We start from the raw sequence: 6,000 nt of genomic DNA on the forward strand, positions 1-6,000 counted from the left end.
CTTTAGTAATGGCAGAATTGCTGCTGGTGGAGTTCTTCGGGATGCTGGTAGCGCCTGGCTGACTGGGTTTACCCATAACTTAGGTACGGGCTCCTCCTTTACTGCGGAGCTCTGGGGGATCTTGTCTGGCATTAAACTCGCCATTCGCATGGGTGTTAAAAGACTTTCGATGGAGTCTGACAATTTGGAGGCTATCAACAGGATTTCGGATAGACAGGCTGTTTGTCTTAAGAGTCAGAATCTCATTAAAGCCATCTTGAGGCTTCGTCCTGCCTTCGATTCTCTTACCTTCTCCCATATTTATAGGGAGCAAAACCGCGTGGCGGATCGCTTGGCAGCTGCTGGGCATGGGGGGATGTTAGGTGTTTCTACCCTTTCCGTTCCTCCTTCTTTTCTGTTATCTTCTCTTCTTGAGGATAGGATTGGGGTCAGTCTTCCTAGACTGATCCCGGGTTAGGTTTTTGTTTGTTTGTTTTTTTCCTTCCCTTCTTACCAAAAAAAAAAAATAGGCTAATTTCCAAATCAAGAGTAACAAAAATTGATACTCTATTATATATGTCATGTTCTTTATAATGTATGTACCCTCCTCTGATTAAAAAAAATGATGTTGGAAATGCATTACTAGGTGATGTTCTGGATCTGATGTGATTATAGATGAGTATTATATTCTATATTTCATGCAATGTTTTCCATTTTGTATTGATCCCCCCATATTAGTATGGTTTTTTTTTATAGGCCCATATGATTACTTTGTAATTAGATTGCACATTTTTTTTCATAGTTATAGAAACAGTCTCTGTTATCTAATAATGGTTTAATCTTCATATTAGTCTCTTCTAAGTCTTAATAGTAATAACATGTTTAAAATCTGTTAAAAAAATAGGTTTAAGATTGGTTCCTTTATTAAAAAAAATTAGTCAATATAAGTTATTTATTTACCTCTTTTTAATTATTTAACATAGCAAGAACAAATAAATCTTTTACCAACGCCCCCAGCTCCTAGCCCGGCTTCTGGTATCACGTCTGGCAGTACTGTTCCGCCACCAGTCCCGCCGCTGCACTCAATTCTATGAGCTCCCCCATCCACATCAGTTCTGAACCGCGGTAATAATAAAAACCTTGATACAGGCTCAGACGAAGGAAATACGGGTAATGAATGTGCTGATGGTATTGAATTTTCTGATGTGAAAAGGAGGCGTCAGGATCAGCCACCCTCTTCATCCGTGGCAACTATAGGGGGTCAGCCCCGACAGGATCAAAATATGGTGGGACCTGAAACTCAGGCTCACATAGAGCCATGAGTACTATTAGCTGGAACTGTCGGGGAATTGGCAACCCTCGCACAGTCCGCATGTTAGTGGACCTCGTGTCCAGGTTTCAGCCAAATTTTGTTTTCTTGATGGAAGTTAAATGTAAGCGAGCAAAAGTTGAATTAATAAAAAGAAAGATTGGTTATTCTGGCATGTTTTTCATTGATCCTGTGAATAATGGTGGAGGCTTAGCCTTTCTATGGAAGCTCCCTAATACTGTCCGTTTGCTTGGTTACTCTAATCATTTTATTGATGTTTGCATTACTATTCAAGGTTTGCCGGAGTATCGATTAACCGGTTTCTATGGTCCTCCTGAGAGAGGTCGTCGTCAGGAATCTTAGCAGTTGATGAAGCAGTTTGCTTCGTCTCATCAAAGGGCTTGGGTAATTGCTGGGGATTTCAATGACATGGTTTCTCAGGCAGAAAAGCGCGGGGCCAACCGTCATCCATCTCCTCTACTTAAGGGCTTCGAGGATACGGTTATAGCTTGTGGTTTACTCGAGGTTCAGATGCTTGGCTACCCTTTTACATGGGAAAAGAGCAGAGGCTCTAGCGGTTTCGTGGAAGAAAAATTGGATCGTATTTTAGCAAATTTTGACTGGCTAAATTTATTTCTGGGGGCGCAGGTCCAAAACAAAGAAGCTCACTGCTCCGACCATACAGCGTTAGTCCTTCAGCTGTTCATTCCAAGACAGAATAACGTGAGACAATTCTGGTTCGAAAATGCTTGGCTTGTCGAGGAGGGATGTCAGACTCGAATTCATAATGCTTGGACCAGCTACTTGGCGACTGATATTTTGCAGCGTCAGAAACAGTGCGAAGAGCGGCTGTTTGCGTGGGGAGAAGATTTGCGAAGGCAATTCCGTGAAAAAATGCATCAGCTCAGAAAACAGATTGCTCAGCTCTGGTATCGACATTATCGTAGGTCGCAGCATGAACTGATTGCTGTCCGCAGCCGTCTTGATGTTGCGCTTCATCAGCAGGAGCTCTACTAGGCTCAGAGAGCGACAAAGCAATGGTTGGCTTCAGGGGATGTGAATTCAAAGTTTTTCCACGCAGCGGCAAATAATAGAAAGAAGAGGAATTGTCTGTCTCGGCTTCTAAATACCTCTAGTGTATGGGTTGGGTGGTACAATGGGGTGGAAGATCTAATTTTTAATTACTACAAGGATCTTTTCACATCCAACGGCAGCAATTCTGATCTGATACTCCGACATATTATGCCATGTATTACAGTAAGCCAAAATGCACAGCTATGTTTGCCGTTCACTGCCCCAGAAATCAAAATAGCTCTCTTTGCAATGCACCCGAACAAAAGCCCGGGACCAGATGGTTTTAACCCTTGCTTTTACCAGAAACAATGGGATTTGGTGGGTCCAGAGGTCATGGCTTCGTGTTTACAATGGCTAAATGATGGTATCCTTCCGGATGAATTGCATGACACTTCGTTAATTCTTATCCCAAAGAAGAACACCCCGCGGTATGTTGCTGATTTAGTCCTATTGCACTATGTAATGTTATCTATAAAATTCTATCCAAAGCTATTGCCAACAGACTTAAGAAGGTCCTCCCGAGTATCATCTCCCCAGCACAGAGTGCCTTTATCCCTGACAGGCTTATTACTGATAACGTGATGCTTGCATTTGAAGTAAATCACTATCTGAAAAGAAAGACACAGGGCAAGGTTAGCTATGTAGCCCTGAAACTGGATATGGCTAAGGCCTACGACAGGATTGAATGGGATTTTCTCAGGAAAATGATGTTGAAAATGGGATTTGCAGAGAAATGGGTCCAACTTGTTATGAAATGCGTTACTAAGCCGCGTTATCATTTTATTAATGGCTCTCAATCGACAGATATCGTCATTCCCCACCGGGGACTCAGACAGGGCGATCCTATCTCTCCATATCTATCCTTAATTTGTGCTGAAGGCCTGTCTGCCTCTCTATCGGCTCTAGAGAGCCAAGGTCTGATACACGGCTGCCGTGTCGCTCGGAATGCCCCTCCAATTTCTCATCTTCTATTCGCTGATGATTGCTATCTCTTCTTTAGAGCCACGTCAGATGAGAGTCAAACAATCAAAGACTGTCTCCAACGATATGAACTGGCATCTGGGCAACAGGTAAATCTGAATAAGTCTTCAATCACTTTCAGCTCCAACTGCTCCCATCAAACCCGTGATTCGATCAGTTCCTTTTTTGGTATACCTATTTGTTGAAACACCTTTCCACATAATTTTGATTTGACAAAATTGTTTAACTATAATTAAAAACATATTCTAAACACACTAAGTTTAAATGCTTTGATTTAATTCTACTAATGTGTTTGTTCAATGTTGAGTTAAAGATTGCTTATAAGACATAAGGATTAAAAGGCCCAAGCTCAATACAAGAGTCAAAGCCCAAGTCAAACTGTTCAAGGCAACTCGGCCCGTGAATGTCAAAACATTGTCGTTGTGGACAAAACGCAACTCAGCGGAAGAAGGATCTAGAAGACCTTCAGGGAACAACTTCGGAACGAAGCTGTTGAGTTGATTTGACAAAGCGTACAAGACAGCGGCTGGCTAAGGAAAACTTCCAGACAAAGTGTTTCCACTTTAGGTAAAGTTCAAACGACACAGTATGCTGTCTAGTTGACATTACCATAAATGGAGAGACACTCTGCCGAGCTGACCAAAAGCTGACCGAGGACAGAAGATACCCAAATCTGATTAGCCGAGAGCTCTGAGCAAGTCAGGATGACAACGACAAGAAGCCGTTTCCCTCCAACGGTTATTTCAAAATTCGAAATGACCGATGCCTCAAGACATCTCTATAAATAGTGCCATCAAAAGCTTCATTCAACACAGAACTTGATCAAGCCATTACGCTGACCAAATTTCTATGCAAGTTCTGCAAGCAAAAAGCAAAGTAATCTTACACTATATTTCATATCTTTTGTGTAAAAGTCTAGAGTGATTATTCAATCATCTAAGGTGTCTTAGCAATCATTGTTTAGGACAAACACTTATCATTTCTAGAGATTAGAAAGGAGAGGCTGAGTACTCGGTTATAGTACTCAGCGAGAGATTAGGATTGAGTAGAGGTATAGAGGAAGGTACTCTTATTATACTCAGTTGCTAAGATTGTAAAAGGTTTGAGGCTCTACCTTTAAAGAGCTCAGTAGAGGATTCGAAAGCTCGGAACGTGTTCCGGGGACAGGACGTAGGCTTAGAAGCCGAACCTGGATAAATCTGCTGAGTAACGTATTTCTTACCTTAAACTCCTTATATATATTGCTTGCTTAAATAACCAAAAACTGACCAAGTAAAGAGGTCAAGCTGAGTTGTGCGCATCAAACATCTGAGCTCAGGAATAGACTCTAAGTGCTATCTCCTGACTCAAGTCAAGAAACTGACCTAGTCACCAGTTGACTAAGCCAGTATCTTGTTGTTTACTCAGCGCCGCTGTTAAAACCTTTTCTCTTAAGAAAAGAAGTCTGCCCTAAGTTTTAAAAAGCTTAAATAGTTCCTAACCCCCCCTTGGAACTATACTTGTAACATTATAAGGGACCAACAAGTGGTATCAGAGCCTAAAAGCTCACTGTAAAAGGTTTAACAACCTTGAGCTGATCCCCACTATGGGCGAAAACAGTACTCGGTTTCTCCTAGGAAACCAAACAGCTCAGATATTGCCTGAGGGGTTGTCCATCACTCGGCCTCCCCTATTCTTCGGGTCTAACTATACCTTCTGGAAGAATAGGATGAAAAATTTCATTCAGGCTACAAATATGAGTGCCTGGCTATTTATAGTGCAAGGCCCATTTGTACCTGTCGAAGTTGTGGTTGGCCAAATAGTTGTAAAAGCTGAGGCCAAATGGACAGAGGATGATCTCAAGAAGCTTCAAAATCACGCTTCGGCTATTAATATGCTTCACTGTGCGCTCGATGTTGCAGAATATAATAAAATTTCAGGTTGTGAGTCGGCACAAGAGATCTGGAAGAAGCTGGAGGTCACCTACGAAGAAACCAATAAAGTAAAGGAGTCCAAGGTGAACCAGCAGATGAGACTGTACGAGCTGTTCGAGATGAACAATGATGAGGGCATATCTGACATGAATGCAAGGTTTACCAACATCATAAATGAGCTCAAGAGACTTGGGGAGATCTTCACTGAGGAAGAACAAGTCAAAAAGATACTCAGGAGTCTTCCTAAAGACTGGCAAGCAAAGAAGAGTGCTGTTGAGGAAGCTCAGGACTTAACCACCTACAAATATGACAAACCCATCGGCTCGTTGCTGACCCATGAGATATCAATGAAAAACTTCGAGGTGAAGGAAAAGTCTGAAGATAAGAAGCAGAAATCTCTTGTCATGAAAGCTGACTCCACTGATGGGAGCTCAACAGATGATGAAGAGATGGCTATGTTCACAAGGAAGATGAAAAGGCTGTTCAGGAAAAATGACAAATATTCTAAGAAGCCCTACAGAAAGTTTGATAAGTATAAAGCTGAGTCCAGTGACAGCAAATACAAGAAAGACAACTCAAAGCCTATTACATGCTTTGAATGTCATCAAACTGGCCACATAAAGTCGAGCTGCCCCACGCTGAGGAAAGATAAGAAGAACGGCAAAAAGGCAATGGTGGCTACATGGAGCGACAGTGATGAGTATTCATCAACAGAAGCTGAGGCCACCGAGTCAGCGAAGATAT

Source organism: Euphorbia lathyris, chromosome 5 (assembly GCF_963576675.1).
Source record: "Euphorbia lathyris chromosome 5, ddEupLath1.1, whole genome shotgun sequence".
Lineage (NCBI taxonomy): Eukaryota > Viridiplantae > Streptophyta > Magnoliopsida > Malpighiales > Euphorbiaceae > Euphorbia > Euphorbia lathyris.